The sequence below is a fragment of the Panthera pardus genome, unplaced genomic scaffold (assembly GCF_024362965.1).
Source record: "Panthera pardus isolate Hobbes unplaced genomic scaffold, ASM2436296v1 HiC_scaffold_15, whole genome shotgun sequence".
In the NCBI taxonomy this organism is placed as follows: Eukaryota; Metazoa; Chordata; class Mammalia; order Carnivora; family Felidae; genus Panthera; species Panthera pardus.
Genome location: NW_026526710.1, coordinates 64,713,350 through 64,730,117, shown reverse-complemented (window position 1 = coordinate 64,730,117; position 16,768 = coordinate 64,713,350). Strand labels below are relative to the sequence as shown.

The 16,768-nt window shown below is 42.8% G+C and overlaps 3 pseudogenes; 1 reads left to right on the top strand and 2 right to left on the bottom strand.

Annotated features, from left to right (window-relative positions):
* Positions 1-6,112: 6,112 nt before the first annotated feature.
* On the bottom strand, positions 6,113-6,500 carry LOC109275791 (60S ribosomal protein L35a-like; annotated as a pseudogene).
* A 5,218-nt stretch (positions 6,501-11,718) lies between these two features.
* LOC128777128 (U6 spliceosomal RNA) lies at positions 11,719-11,817 on the top strand (annotated as a pseudogene).
* Positions 11,818-14,982: 3,165 nt separating this feature from the next.
* LOC128776971 (40S ribosomal protein S6-like) lies at positions 14,983-15,792 on the bottom strand (annotated as a pseudogene).
* Positions 15,793-16,768: the final 976 nt, after the last annotated feature.

Sequence of the window (16,768 nt, the reverse complement as noted above, 5' to 3'; positions counted from 1 at the left end):
AAAAAATAAGCTCAACTGGTATATGCCTTTGGCTTTTTTGCTTCATTCCACTTCTTACCAGAAATGTTTGGAGGCGTGGCAGCCATCATTGCACCATAAGATGACAAACAAATGGATGAAGGCTTACACTCTAAGGGTATTGGCAGGATTAAAGAACTTGGATCCCTGATAGTATTATTGAGCCACATTCCACCATGGTTCCTAGCCCCATATTTCTTACTTTGTGAAAAATAAGCCTCTGTTTGTATAAATCAACTCAAATAGGGTTTTCTGTTGTTTGGAGCTAAAAATAATTACTAACAATTACTGTTAACATGCACGAAAATCGTGCTCCTTGCCATAGTATCTTAGTTATATACTTCTTTCTTTAGAATAGTTCATAACTCAAAAAAAATAGCTCATAACTCAAATTGAGGATATCAAATCTGAAGTAGTAGGAGTACTAGTAGTAGTAATGATAATAATAGATTTTCCACGTATCTGTTTTCAGTCGTATGGACTGAGTGCCCCAGATCTCACTGAAGGTAATATATAACTTATAGGATATGTTCCTTTAATGTCTTGTCAAATCCAGAATTTTCTAAGTTCTCAAGTTGGCTCCAAGGGCTTCATCTGTTTGTATGATCCAGAAGTGCAATCCTTATGGTACAATAAATTAGGGGAAGGCTATGTATAGTCCTCAATTCCAATTTTGCTGGAATTAAGCAGAGAATTTATTACTTAAATATTGCTTATTATAATACTCAAGCTAAATTTTACTTGGCGCTGTGAGCACAGAAATGACTGATTGGGTAAGTTATAAGAACTTAGCTTTTAAGGAGAAATTTTTGATGCTAGAAGTCAATAAAGTGGTTAGCTTTAATGGGGGGTTGGCTGAAAAGAGACAAGGGAACATTCTATATCTCAGTCTGGACGATGACTATATATGTGTACATATGTTAAAATTCATCACACTTGAGTGAGGTACTTATACACTTCAATGCATGAATTTTATCTCTACCCCAACCAATACAAAATAAACCTTTTGCATTGTGCATTGCTGTTTCTTTTGGAGTAAATGCCCCCTGTTGAAGATCCAGTACCTTCATTTTAGGCTTCTTCCTTGGTAACCTCCACTGGACCTCTTAGGAAAAGTGAGGGACCATTCCTGACTGTCCAGAGTGTAGCTCACTGGGCCCTGTAGAGTTGTCAAAATGACCGTGCAGACAATACAAGCCTAGAAAGAAGGTACAAGCTCTTCCAGGAAGGATGGATTACAAAGCAGGACATCTGGTAAAACAAAGTGCCAAGGCCCAAATTAACAGGAAAGTAGGAGGAAGAAATAGGTATAGGGCTTGGTCACTCAACTAAGGGAAGGGCATAGGTATGGATAAGTTTGTATAAGTCTTGTACTGTTGTGAGCTGAAGCTGCTATTTCAGTTTGTCTTCAGGTTGGCTAGTCCACTTGTGAAGTAGGAGGAGCCTTAAAGGGGCAGGCTTCCAGGGCACACTTGGCCAGGTGACTTCCCTAAAAACCCTTCAATAGGCAGCTTAAAGTGGAAGGTATGCCAGTTATCTCAAGATGGGTACACTCTTGCCCATCTTCCTAAAAATTAAAGGAAGATGCTTAGAGAAACTTCTGTACCAGTTGCCATGAAAATAGAGTAGCTTTATTTCATCTAAGCACCAAGTGTGTTTCCTTAAGGAAAATCCATATTATTGAGTTTTCAGAGAATTATGGAAGGTTATTCTCCTTATAATGAGAATATATGTAGTAGGGTCATTGGTTTTAGGTTGGCACATCATCTATAGCAAAAGTAGATAGATTGTGCTAATCACGTGTTTAGATTTACACAACTCCATCTGCCTTAGAATAGAAAACATTAATAATGAATACTGACTGCACCACTGGGAATTATCCTTCAATAAATTAGGGTCATTAAAAATGCAAACTCTTTAAAAATGAAAGAGAAAGTAAACTGTATATCTAAAGGCATTTGTGTCCAGTCAGCCTGGTTTGGAAGTGAGACATAAAAGCATTTGACGTTAGAAGAAAGAAAGAAAGAAAGAAAGAAAGAAAGAAAGAAAGAAAGAAAGAAAGAAAGAAAGGCAGGCATTTGGTGTAGGTACTATCATTAAAAAAAAAAATGTGGTTTGTTTTTTTTTAATGTTTATTGATTCCTGAGAGAGAGAGAGAGAGCATGAGCAGGGGAAGGGCAAAGAGAGAGGGAGACACATAAACCAAAGCAGGCTCCAGGCTCTGAGCTGTCAGCACACAGCCCGATGCAGGGCTCGAAACCATGAACCATGAGATATAACCTGACCTGAAGTCGAAGGCTTAACTGACTGAGCTACCCAAGAGCCCCCAAAACAATGTGTTTTAAAGTACAATGAAGTGGGGCGCCTGGGTGGCGCAGTCGGTTAAGCGTCCGACTTCAGCCAGGTCACGATCTCGCGGTCCGTGAGTTCGAGCCCCGCGTCAGGCTCTGGGCTGATGGCTCGGAGCCTGGAGCCTGTTTCCGATTCTGTGTCTCCCTCTCTCTCTGCCCCTCCCCCGTTCATGCTCTGTCTCTCTCTGTCCCAAAAATAAATAAAAAATGTTGGAAAAAAAAATTTTTTTTAAAAAAATAAAAAAATAAAAAATAAAAAAATAAAGTACAATGAAGTGCCAGGGCGCCTGGGTGGCTCGTTCTGTTCGACATCCTACAGATCAGGTCATGATCTGGCAGTTCACAGCTTGTGAGTTCCAGCCCCTCCAGCCCCCCATTGGCACCCACTTCAGATCTTCTGCTGTCTCCCTCTCTCTGCCCCTTCCCTGCACATGCTCTCTCTCTCTCTCAAAAATAAATAAACATTAAATGTTTTTTTAAATAAAATACAATGAAGTGCCAATGATGGTAATTGCCACTTAAAAAAGTACTAACCATTTTTTATATAATTAAAATAATGTAACTTGTCAGCATATCTAAAAGACTAAACTACAACTGTAACTAAGCAGTAATTAATACCATAATAAGCAATACCTTCATTACCAAAATATTCTTAAGGAGAGTTCTAGAAACTTTTGTGAAGCACAAAGAAGGTAATATCATAGGCTTATTAACAATAGAAGAACCTCTACTCCTTAAAGAAAAATAACACTTTGGTGTTTGTGGATAATATTTTACCTCTTGATTTTTATCTAGAACTTAGGTAACCTGAAGAGAGTAAAGTAAAATTTGCTAGCATCACGTCATTGTGGCACAACCTTCTTTCTTTCTCTTTCTTTCTTTCTTTCTTCCTTCCGTCAGCACAGAGCCTGACACAGGACTCAAACTCATGAACCACAAGATCATGACCTGAACTGAAGTCAGACACTTAACCGACTGAGCCACCCAGGTGCCCCAATATCTTCTTTCTTTTATGAAGGTGATTCAGTCTTACTAATGCCACCTCTAAAATTTTCTGGTTGTTTGGTGTTATTCATTCTAAATCCTAGTCTCTCTTCATGATTATCTAATAAGCCCTTAAGAGAGGACTGGAGGAGCGGCTAGATTGGCATCGAAAGATTGTTAGAAAAATGAAATCTATATCCCCACCCCAGACCTACTCCATCAGAATCCAACATGGTCATGCACATTAGCATTTGGGAAGCATGGAGGACCCCTGAAGTTCTAGATTCTGTGAACTCATGCTGCTGTGAATGAAATTTTATATATAGATATGGGATAATGAGAAACCCACGACACTTTCTTTACCTTCAAGAAGTTGCTGTGCCAAGGCAAAAGCAGTTCTCTCCTTCCCACAATGAGAATATGTTATGCTTAAACCACAAGCAGTACGATTTTATTGTTCATTCATCAGATGTGTAGTTATGATCTAGGCACCAGGTAGAATGTTTGCACCAAATAGAATGTATGCAAAGTCTCTGGCTGATGTCAGGGAAAAAAATCCCAGAAATGTTTGCCTTTATTATTCAAAAAATGTTCCCGGTATCTTGAGCATAACTTTACATGCAGTCCTTAATAGACCCCACATGCTTCATGGTTCTTAGACTACATGGGATGAAAAGGTACCTCTGAGATTCTATCTCTTGGGGGCATTACAGGGACACTTTTCTATAAAGTTTTCAAGCTTTCTGTGGCCAAGAGAGTAGCTATAATAGATAACAGTAATTTAAGAAAAAACATGAATTAATAATTTGGGCTTAAGTTATTTTACTCCTAATCCTAGTCAATATATTTTACTACTAAGCAATAAATGGCGGGTTCTTTGGCACAAGGGATATCAGAATCCTAAAAACAGCTTTGATGTTGTTAAATTGAATATGTCATATCTGTTAGATCAATAAGATGTGGTCTAACCATAAAAGAAATCTCCTAGGCATGCCTTTCCTTCCATTAGTTTGCTTTAGACTTGCTAGCATTCTGAAATGTTTCTCAAAAGTGAGTCACCCTCCACACCAAGCTGCACTCCTGGGCTGGGAATTCTTCCAGATATCCTTACCATGGCCACTGGCTATCTCATGAATGTCTGGGGAACCCAACACCTCCCTGGAGGTTTGACTCAATACTGATGGTTCATATTAGAATTTGATCATCTTGGGGTCTGCACCAATTTCAGCAATTAATTGGAGCATTCTGGTTTTTAATTAATTAATTTATTTATTTTGAGAGAGAGAGAGAGAGTGTGTGTGTGTGTAAGCAGGAGAGGGGCAGAAAGGGAGGGAGAGAGAGAGAATCCCAAGCAGGATCCACACTGTTGGCCCAGGGCCCGACTCAGGGCTAGATTTCATGAACTGTGAGATCGCGACCTGAGCCGAAATCAAGAGTCAGACATTTAACCAACTGAGCCACCCAGGCGCCCTAGAGCATTCTGTTTTAATAGACATCCAAAGTGAAGTAGAATGTCTTTCCTTCATTATACTTGAACCAGAATTATATCGCACAGAAGAACATAGAATAAGAGGTTAGTCCAAAATGACACAACCTTCCAAAAATTATATCTGGATTTTTTTGGAAATATTTATTTCTTTTTTAAAAAACATTTATTTTGAGAGAGAGAGAGCAAGCAAGGGAGGGGCAGGGAGGGAGAGAGAGAATCCCAAGCAGGTTCCGTGCTATCAGTGCAGAGCCTGAATTGGGGCTCAATGTCACCATGAGATCATGACCTGAGCCAGAATCAAGAGTCAGATACTTAACTGACTGAGTCACCTAAGTACCCCTCAAAATATTTTTTTATCCCCAAATTTCTGGTATAATAATACATATGCTACTTTATAATACATTAAATAAAAATCTAATGGTGGGTCTAATAACTAGTAATGATGAATATAAATGATGTTTCAAAGTATCTGCAACAGCTGTAAGGTGATATGAGAAATCTGTGGTTTCTGTTAATCCTGGCAGTTTGTCGTCTTCATCCACAAACAAAATGCTAAATTCCAGTGAAGAGATAGCAAAGATAAGTATACTTTTCTCAATCCAAGTTCACCTACCACCTGTGGCCAAGAACCCTGTGTACTGGGGCTGTTTTGATCTCAGTTTAGCTAAGAACTTCCTTCTATCAGTCAGCAATTTATGAGTTCAACTTCTGATACCGGGAAACAGTTTCCTGTAGCAGTTTCTTTTGTCAGATCTCCGGTTTCAAGGATATGTGGAGACATTCCCTGTCAACAGGTCTTTTGTGACTTTCAGTAAATTCTACTCCCTTTCAATTTATTGAGTGTTCCTTGGGACAGTGTTACCCGGGCTTTCCTGTGGCCTGGTGAAACAAATGTGGGTTTGCCTGGTCAGCATTGCAGAGGGTGCCTTCAAGTTGAAAACTGGCCACAATTTCCAGTTGGATTTCACCGAATCCAGTTTGGATTTCAGCATCCAAAGTTGATAACTTAGAAAACTTCCCTTATCATCTACTATCCCTTGTTAAGAGGAATTTGTTCACGTCTTTCCTTGTGCTAGAGGCACATATTGTGAGACACATTAAGGAAGTGATTTTATTACTGACATTCTTCCTCTTGGAGTAATTGCTCTAGAATATATTTTTGAAAGCCTACCACGATTACTTTTTAAAATGCATTTTACAATTTTTTTCTTGGTAGAAGAATGTATCTGAGTTCCTTTTGTGAAGAAAAATGACTTGTTCATTTTTTTAAACAAAAATACAAGAGAACAACTCTGCACCTTTATTAATTTACTTTTCAGTTAGTTCAAATCCTTGAGGTATACAGCATCACACGGATTCTGTGGCCAGTGGCTTTAGCAGGAAGGTTGCTTCAGAACTGGGCTGGGACCATCCCACTGTTTCCATGAGCACTAGCTACTTGTCTCCAGATTACTCTGGTTTTATTCAGTTCGCCACCAGGAGTCACTGTGCTGTTCTTTGCTTTGTACACACAAGCCCATCTCTTGCCTAGATAGAATCCAGTGTCATTTAGAACATAAACACCTTCAATTTTAAGAAGAGCTGTGTGCTCCCTCTGGTTCCAGAGACTCCAACTTATAGCCAGCAAAAATGGCTTTGGACCACAGCCTTCCAGACATATTTGTCATTTCAGGAGTCCTGCTCCCCGCACACCTCCACAGTTTCCAAGATGGCGGAGAGAGCGACGTGTCATATTTTTATATTTCACTCACATTTTCTGAAGAAGATATGAAAAGCAACTGTCATCCTTATGTAAGTGTGGAAAAGGAATAGAATTTTATTTCATGCCAGCTGTGAAAATAACATTCAAAAAACATTACGCCAACAATGAGAAAAGGGAAATCAAACTGTTCAGTCATGAATTCAGCCCAGTGTGTACTTATTAGGGAGGAAAGGAGAAGTGAGAAGAAAATGTGAGAAGGAATATCCTGGAGCTCATTTTACTCTGTCCAAATGGGAGAGCTTGACTTGCCTCCAAGGTGTTAAGCCCTTTAACAAACAGCCTGCAGCTCTGATCTCTCCTATGAAACCAGTCCATTCCTTATAGCCTATAGTCTGGCTTCCTTCTCCATAACTTTATTAAAACTGTGCAAAACTTCCTCTTTTTTTTCGGTGAAATTCAAACTTTTTTTTTTTTTTTTTTTTTAGTCCTCAACTTCCTTATTGTTTCGGCAAAATTTGACCCAACTGGCCTTCCCTTCCTTCTTGAAACACTTCCTTTGGCTTCTTGGGCATAATACTCCGAATTGTTAGCCTCACCTTTGCTGTCTCTTCTTCCTGCTGCCACATTATGAAGGGTGATCCCTGAGGTTCAAAGCTAAACCAATCCACTGTGATGGTATCTGTGTCCTCTGCTGTGAATTTTCACCTTTGATCCTAGCCTTTCTTCCCCGAGCTTCCATTCACTCAGGAAACACTTTTAGAGGGCCTACTTGCTTTCAAATGAACACTTGATTAATTAATTGTCTCTACCCTGAAGGAGTGCTCAGGAGGCCGAGTGGGTAACAGGTGAAAGACTGAAGAATGAAGAGAGGTGGGAGCAGACACCTGTACAGATACTTATGTCAGTGCAATAATAGAAATGAGTATTACAGTGTATAACGGGGTTACGGAGAAGAGACACCTACCCCATCTGGGATTGGGGTGAGGGAACTTATTCATTTTAATTCAACAAACATTCACATTCGTTAAATCAACAAATAGTAGCAAGGGCCTACTATGCATCAGTAATAAAGCCAGGTACTAAGACTGTAAGAATGAGCAAGGCAAGCCTGGTCCTTGTCTTCATGGAGCCTACAGTCTTACCAAGTGGGAGAAAGAGACATTAAATGGGTCATGCAATTTTACAATTGCGACAGGTACTACTAAGAGGTAAGCACAAAATGCCAGAGAGCGTTTAATAGAGAGATCTAGTAAACTGAGAAATTGAGGAGGGCTTTCCTGAGCTGACACTTAAGCTAGACTTCAATGACGCTTGAGGCTGAGTAGAAAATAGGCAAAGTGAGGAAAGAGTAGTCAGGTATATGATGACTCAGAGGAAGGAGAATTTGCCAAAGAGCTGATTGAATTTGCCAAAGGGCTTTGCCAAAGGGCTAAGATGATGCGCTGAGAGGGGTAGGCACACGGTAATTTGCAGGGCCTTGCCGTTAAATAGTTTAGTCTTTATCTTAAAAAAAAAAAAAAAAAAAAAAAAAAAAAGGCTAATAATCCAACAGTTTTTAAATTGGTAGCTGACAAGATCAAATTTCCATTCAGAAAAGGTCAGTTTGGCTACAGAGGGATAATAGACTGGAGAGGGGGCAGGAGCCAATGAGGAGAGAATCTATAGCCACGTCCTAGATGGAAGTTAGGGATGGCTTGGTCTCGGGGGCCACAACAGAGATGGGGAGAAGCAGACGTATTTGAGAAATGTGTAGGAGGCAGAAACTATGGGGCCTGGTGATTGGATGTCGGTGGTGAGGGAGAGGTATAGATAGAAACTTCACAGGAGGAGCTGCTTTTACAAGAAGGTAGAGGCACAATGGCCTAGAAGTGCTGGGATGTTGGGGGTCTAAGTGGCATGTGGCCAGGAAGCAGGACCGGGCCATTAAGGAGTCTAGTGGTAGCTGTGGCTATGACCCTGGTGCTGCCTGGAGATACCACTCTGCATGCCTCACAGCTTGCCATATCTTGTGACGTAAGTATTTTTTATCTCCATGTTGGGGAGGATTATCAGGGCAGGAGGGGTGCATCTGACCTGGGTTTGAAAGGATGAGTAGGGTTAGCTCAGAGGTAGTGTGGAGGAGGAAAGCTTTTCCAGGCAGAGGGAACAGAATGGGAGAAATAGCATAGCTCAGGCAATTCAGAATTGCTAGAGTGGGCGACAGGGTGGAGAGGGGCAAGAGATGATGCTGGAGAGAAGGCAGGGCCAGACCAGGGAAGGAGTGTAGTGAGTTAGCAAACAGTTTTATTTAAGAGAGGGAGAGACGTGGCCATTTTGGGCTTTTGAGGCCATCACTTAGGCAGCTGTGTGTATGTCAGCCAAGCAAGAAGAAAACCCAGCTGAACACTGAGGAGGTTGTGGAGTGGACGGGTGGACAGAGTGAAGGCCTGAGCTGGGACAGTGGTATAGATGGAGCAGAGGGCAGGGGAGCTAAGGAGCCAGCCAACTGAGGGGGACCCCCCCCCAGGCTTCTGGAGAAGCTCACTGGCATAGGTGGGGCCACCAGCTGAGACAGAGAACAGAGGAGTAGAAGCAGACCGAGGAGCAAAGACAACAAGTCCAGTTTTTAGCCTGTTTAATTCAAAAGCCACAAGGGTGGAGATTTCTGGAAGGCCACTGAAGAAGCAATGCATCTGAAGTTCAGTACAGTATAGAGGTGAGCATCGGATGGGTGGGTCTGGATGTCCCTACACGCAAGTAGCCATGGCAACTGGGAGAGCTTACACCTAGAAAAGCTTAGGCCACTTAGGAAGTATACTTAGTGAGTACAGTGGACCCAGGTTAGAGCCCCAGGCTGGTCATTTGTGCACCGTCTCTCAGCTCCCCGTTCACCCTTCTACTGTGCTTCCAGGCTACGGCCAGCCTTCCTTGCCAGCTGAATTCCCACTGACTTCTGCCAGTAGAGCCACTAAAGGGAAACAGGAAGGCATGAAGAAGGCAGAATGGACTTTCTTCCTGCTTCTAATTGTTATCGCAGTCACCCAAGTCACAAAAGTCACAGAGGACAGCCACAGTGCCAGTTTCAGCCTTCTTCATTCACTCCCAGCCCCAGCCGAGGTGCCTCACTCAGAGCTGCTAGCATCAATCAGCTGAGCAGCACAGACAAGGGTCTGAGTACCATGCCACAGAGCAGGGGTTTCCGAGAACTTCTGGTCCCCAGCCTTGGTGGTGAAGGACAACCTCACCTCTTCCTTTGTTCCTCAGCCATTTGGTGCAAGGGGGAATTACTGATCCCTCTGTTACTGACTTGGGCGGAATGTTGGACCCCACCATTCCCCTTCTTATTCTTTCAGCTTTCCAGTGTTTGTGGAACCAACAATCTGTATCGAACACTCCGTCTTTGAAAGGTGGTTTTTGTTTTTCTAAATGGATACAGGGAGACCCTGAAAGGGTCTCAAAGGAGATGGGGAAGGAAGGAGAAGGAAGGCCACAAAAAGAATGGCGAGTGAGAGTGAGGACGGTGTCTCATGGAAACAGTGTAGCAGAGAGCTTCAGGAAGGAAGAAATGATAAACTTTAAAAAATGGAGGAGATGATATGATCCAGCAATACTGCTTCTGTGTAGGTATGTGAAAGAAATGAAAACAGGGTCCCAAAGAGGTATTTGTACACCTATGTCCATAGCACACAATTAGTCAAAGGTGGAAGCAACCCAGATGTCCATTAACATATGAATGGATAAACAAAATGTGGTCTGTCCATACAGTGGAATACGATTCAGCTTTAGCAAGGAAGGAAATTTGGACACATTCGACAGCATGGATGAACCTTGAGGACATTATGCTCAGTGAAATAAGCTAGTCACAAAAAGACAAGAGGCATCTAGAGTAGTCAAACTCACGGAAAGTGGAAGGTGTCTTCTAGGGACGGAGGAGAATGTAGACTTGTTCAGTGGGTACAGAGGTTCAATTTTGTAAGATGGTTACCTAACAATGTGAATATACTTAACACTCTTGAACTTACCCTTAAAAATGGTTAAGACAGGGGCACCTGGGTGGCTCAGTTGAGCAGAGAGATCCAGGAAGATTAAAATTATATGTACCAATTAGGAGGGCATTTAAGCTCTATAGGAATGTAGTTTTATTAGCTAGTTGGATGTGGAAGTCAGAATCCAGTGGGTTGAGGAGCAAGTGCGAGGTAAGGATGTAGAGACTGACTCCTCTGAGAAGTTTGGACAAGCAGGGGAAGAGAAGTTGGACAAAGGCTAAGACGATGGTGAGGTCAAGGAGGTCAAGGAGGAGAGGGGGAGAAGGTTTAGAAGCTGAAAGGGGCCAGCAGAGTTGGAGAAGTGACATATGGTGCTATGAAGAAGCAGAGTCCTGAGGGAGCAGAAGAGGCTGGGACCTGGCCTTGGGCAGAAGGGATGGCTGATTTTCTGTTGTGGGAGGACGAGCAGGGAGGAGGGGTATGTACTGATACATTTACAGATAGCAGGGCGCTGGTGAGCATACATGGTGATCTGGGGGTTTTCTCTATGAGGTAGGAGGCAACAGAGAGGGGCCCTAGGCAGGGAAAGGATTGAGCGGGGTACTGAGGGCCCAGTTGACGTTGGAGATCACAGTATTCTCTGCAAGACTGAGGAATTGTTTTCTGGCAATTAGGTCAGCATGAAGGTGGATTACAACATTAAGCTAAGCTTGGGGTGTTGTCAGAGAGATGCTACAGAGGGATGGGGTGCAAGGGAATCAAAGGTGCTGGTAAGGGCAGGATCTAGAGGATCGGCCATGGAGTCTAGGGTCATTTGGGGAGATGGAGAAACCTGGAGGAAGTAATAAAAGGTTGGAAGAAAAGAAACAGATCAAGAGGCCGATGTTTCCAAAAAGTCAAAGGCATTTGTAATGGGAGTAAGAGAACTGGAAACCTGGGGGACTGGGGAGTCACAGGCAGAAAGTGGGATGTGGAGTGGAGCATTTGTCAGAGACGGTAGGATCAGCGCGATCCAGGAGGAGAAATGCACTGAAGGTCACAGGCCCGTGGAGGGACTGTGTTTATGAATTAGGATGGAAGGCAAGACTGAGCCAGGTCAGCACAGAACATCTCCAACTGGATGGATGTCTCACTATGACTCCTATTTGTGGGTCCAAAAATCAAACCCTCTGTGAGCCACTCCTTTCAACTGCAAATGCCACATCTCTAGTGCTGGCTTCAGCAGCACACATACTAAAATTGGAATGATACAGAGATTAGCACGGCCCCTGTGCAAATGTGACACACAGATGTAAATGCCACGTCTCTAGATCCATAATGTCATGAAGAAAACATGGGACTGGGAGTTAGGACAGCTGGATTCAAATTCCACACTAGCACCTGTTAGCCAGAGACCACAGGTGGTTCTCTCAATGACTCTTATAAAACGTACCTCTGCATGGTTGTTCTAAAGTCCATATTAAATGGGTGTGTCAAAGCACCCAAGTATACAATTAGAAATCTAATAAATGCTCAATAGATAACAATGGAATCTGAATATGATTTCTTCCTTCATCCCCCGTATTGAATGTATCACCAAGACCCTTCCCTGGCCCTTATGAATTGCTGCCCCTGCTAACTGGTCACATTTTTGTCTCCCTCCTCTTCCCAGTGCTCATCATTCTTACCAATGGCCGCCTGACTTCTCTTTCAAAAACAGCATTGTTATCATATCATGCCCCTGTGTCAGGGTAGTGGAAAGAAGCAATGAACTTCAGGAACACCTGGGTGACTCAGGCAGTTGAGTGTCTGACTCTTGATTTCGGTTCAGGTCATGACCTCACGCTGCGCTGACAGCTCTGAGCCTCCTTGGGATTCTCCCTCTCCCTCTGTGCTCACGCACATGCTCTCTTGCTCCTACCCTCTCAAAAATAAAATAGAACTCAAAAAATAAAGAGTCTAACAAGCATTTAATTCTCTCACTTTAGGTTCTTGATCTGCTGGAATCTGGGGAGGTGCAGTGTAAAACCAGCACTAGTGAAAAGTCAGGATGAGTTTCAGGATGGTCCAGAATGTCTAATGGTCGAGAAAGGGACCTAGAATCTATCCCCTATCAAGATTTGTAGCCAGGACATTATTGTTAGGGGTGGGGTGGGGGGTCCTAAAATATTTTATTCATGTCTAGATGAGCCTGCTCTGTCCCTGTATCTCATACAACTCTCAGGGTACTACGAGGCTCAGATGACAAAAGGGAGGTTCTATAAAATCCAAAGTCCAATATTCTCTGTTCTTTCTCCTTCCTCTTCTCCCTCTCCTGTGTCAAGGTGGGATTTCACAGCCTGACTCCCCAGACTCTCCATGAGTTGGCCTTATTTTATTCCTTCCCTATTCTACTCCCAACTTGGATGTTAATTTTTATTTTCAGATGTGTTAGTTTTTCCCTTCCCATTTGGGCTTCAGGCTCTTTTTTACTTCCTAGGGATGCAACAAAGGCACTTGCTCAGAAGGTCTACTCATTGAGTGAATGAATTTCTCCAAATCACAGCTTTAGAGCTAGAAAGGGCCTTATGGTTCCCTAAGTTTGATGTGCTTATCACTATCCGGAGGTGGCAATGAGGCTTAAACAGATGAGTGGATGAGTCCCTTGAGGATGCACAGTGGGCAGGACCAGCTAAAACCCAGCCATCCTGGCTGCTGGGCCAGAACTCACCCTTCTGCCTACCATACTAACAGGCTGGCCATCTGTCCACAAGATGGCTTTCTTTGGCATTGCGTGTGCGATGCTAGTCAAATCTCATTGTGTATTAATCAGCACCTTCATGGATGACTCACCAACTGCTTAGAGAACCATACCCCAGGGACTCAATACAAACGTTTCCCTAAACCTTGCAATGTTCTAAATCTAACCTCTGCCCTCATTTGCTAGGGACCTTGAATACGTTCCTCACCCACCCAGTTTCCTTTCCTCCCCTGACTCACAAGGAATACAAGAGTCGGTTCTTATGTACAGTGTTGAGTAGGCATTACACAGTTTTCTGGAATAGAACTCACTGGGATGTGTAACTAAAGTTCATCCCCATATGGATTAACCTCTGGACTGAGAGCATGATTGCGTAAGAAATGATTCACATAATTTCCTGGCAGAAGGTATATAAATTCAAAAAGGTTGCAAGTTGAAGTTGAAGCTATCTACCTGTAAAAAGTTGTTGACTAACATCACCACTAGCATAGCAATGGATTTAACAAATATTTTATTAAGTAAGTTTATGTAAGGGAATGTGTGAGGCACTGAAAAGGGTATAAAAATCAATGACACTTTTCTTGACCTTATAGAGTTTTATTGCGTTTGAAAGAGGAGATGGAATGTGTGTACCAGTTACTAAGTGAGAGGTAAAAAGTGCCCGGGGACACGTGTATGGAAGTGTGGTGGACCCAGAGTCCAGGGAAGCATTTCAGGCAGGGAAAAGTTAGGAAGGTAGCAGGTGTAACAGGTATCATTTTATTTGAGCCTTGAAAGATAGCTGGAGGGTTTTTTTTTTCCTTGTTTCTTTTCATAGACCTTATTTTTTTAAGAGCAGAGTTAGGCTCACGGCAAAATTGAAAGGAAGGTACAGGAGTTCCTATATATGCCTATCCCTTCACATGCACAGCTTGCCCCATTATCAACATTGCACCCCAGTGTGGTGCATTTGTTACAGTCAATGAATCTGCGTGTACATCGACACATCACAATCACCCGAAGTCCATAGTTTGCATTAGGGTTCATGCTTCGTGTGCACATTCTGTGGACTAGGAAACATGTGTAACATGTATCCACCATTATAGTACCACACAGAGTACTTTGGCTGCCCTAAAAATCCTCTGTGCTCTGCCCATTCATCCCTCTCTTTCCCCGGCCACCTCGGCAACCACTGATCTTTTTATGGTTTCCAAAGTTTTGCCTTTTTGAGGATGCCGTATAATTGGAATCATACAGTGTGTAGTCTTTTCAGATTGGCTTCTTTCACTTACTAACATGCATTTGAGTTTCTTCCATGCTATTCATGGCTTGATAGCTTGTTTATTTTTAGTGCTGGATAATATTCCATTGTCTGGATGCACCAGTTTATTTATCCAGTCACCCACCGAAGAACGTCTTAGTTGCTTCCAAGTTTGGGCAATTATGAATAAAACTGCTATAAGCATCTGTGTGCGGATTTTTGTGTGGATGACTGCCAAGATTTTTACAGGTAGACATGCATTGCAGACAGAGGTGAGTTTGAAATCTTAGAGCCTGTTGCACTGGCAGGAATTTAGAGTCTGAGAATGTAAGACTAGACTGGCAGGTTGGGGAGCAAATGTGAAAGTCTTGAATACCATGCTAAGTAAATTTGTCTTTGTTCTGTGAGCAATAGAGAGTTATTAAAAATGTTGAGGGTAGGGGAGTAAGAGGGAACAGTAGTGACATGATCAAAATGTGCTTTACAAGTATCATTTATTTATTTTTTATTTTTTATTTTTTGATGTCTGATCTTATTTATTTGTTCCTCTTACAACCCTCTCATTTTTGACTGGACTCAGACTTTGAGGTAGAAGCTCTCAGAGAAGACAGCCTCTGTCTCTTGGCAATCTGTCCCTGGCACTTTTCTTTGGCTTCCTTCATTCTCTTGGCCAAAAGCTTAGCATCTTCTGCAGCCTCTTCCTTTTCTTCATGTGCTGTTTCTTCAAAGCAATGCACCGACGAAGTTTGTGTTGGAGGACACGTGAAGTGACTAGATGCTGAATCTTGGGTGCTTTGGTTCGAGGTTTCTTACCTTCTTTGTTTAGGGGCTTTCCCACAACATACTGGTGGACATCATCTTCCTCCGACAGACTGAAAAGCTTGCGGATTCTGCTAGCTCTTTGGAGCCCCAGGCGACGAGGCACAGTAGTATCAGTGAGTCCAAGAATATCCTTCTCCCCTTTTTTCACGATGACCCAGTTGAGAACACTGAGACTGGCATCCACAATGCAACCTCGAACAGATTTGCACTTTCTTTCTCCAGTCCTCTGTGGTCGGTAGCAGGAATGCCCCTTACTCCATAGTCAGTGGACATGGCCATGGGTCAAGACACCGCTTCATGGGGAAGACTTGTTTGTCATTGCCACCACTGATGCGGACCCCGTAACCCTTCCATTCTTCCCCTAAAGCATCAGCAGCAACTTCTGTGGCCATTCGCTTCTCATAATGGCATGGAGTTTGCATTCATTGTCCACTGCAATGAGTTTCTGGCAGCCAGTAGCTGGGAAAGAGATGTTCAGCTTCATCGTGAGGCTACCTACCGCCTCCGAGGCACCACGAAAAACAGCTAGAAGTAAGTATCATTTAGAGTGATATCAGAAATCGGGTGACCAGTTAAGAGGGTAGAGCGATAGCCTAGACTAATTAAACTATTAAGAGGGCCTAACCCAGGACAGTGAGCTGGGAATGGAAAGGAAAGGGTAGAGGATAGCGTCTTGCAATTCTGATAGGAAGAGGGAGGAGTTATTATAAAGTTTTAAGACTAGTTGGTTTTTTAAAAAAAAAAAAAGATGTTAAGAAAAAGGAAAGTTATCATTTTTTTTTTTTTTTTTTTTTTTTTTTTTTGTCAAGCAGAGTCCCGGAAACAAGAGAGTCTTAGAAATACAAACCACCAGCTTGATAGAGAGCAGCTTAGCTGTTCTGTGAGCATTGCATGCTCCTGAGCTGAAGCCCAGGCCAGAAGGAAGGGAAGAGGTAAGGTGTGGGGAGCTCTGCCTTTGGAAACAGAGGCTGGAAGCCCCTTCAGTCTATGACCTTTTGAATTCTATAAACTATACGTTGTTTATTTATAGTGAACTAATGTTTCCTGTGCCATGGGAGTCACTATAAAACCCTTCCTCGGGGGGTGCCTGGTGGTTCGGTTGGTTAAGCGACCGATTTCAGCTCAGGTCACGATCTCACAGTCTGTGGGTTCGAGCCCCACATCAGGCTCTGTGTTGACAGCTTGGAGCCTGGAGCCTGCTTCGGATTCTGCATCTCCCTTTCTCTCTACCCCTCCCCTGCTACATTCTGTCTCTCTCTCTCTCAAAAGAAAAAAAAAGAACCAGAAACGTTAAAAAAAATTAAAAACAAAAACCAAAAAACCCTACCTAGGAAACCGGATTCAGTTTTCTTTGAACCCTGGGATGAAGAGGGGACACGTGGCTTCATCTCTGGAGTTTGCAGCAACGATGGAAGGAGATTCCAGCATCGGAGTTGGCTCAGAAAAGAAAGAGCCTTGGGGGCTGGGTAGTAGAAAGG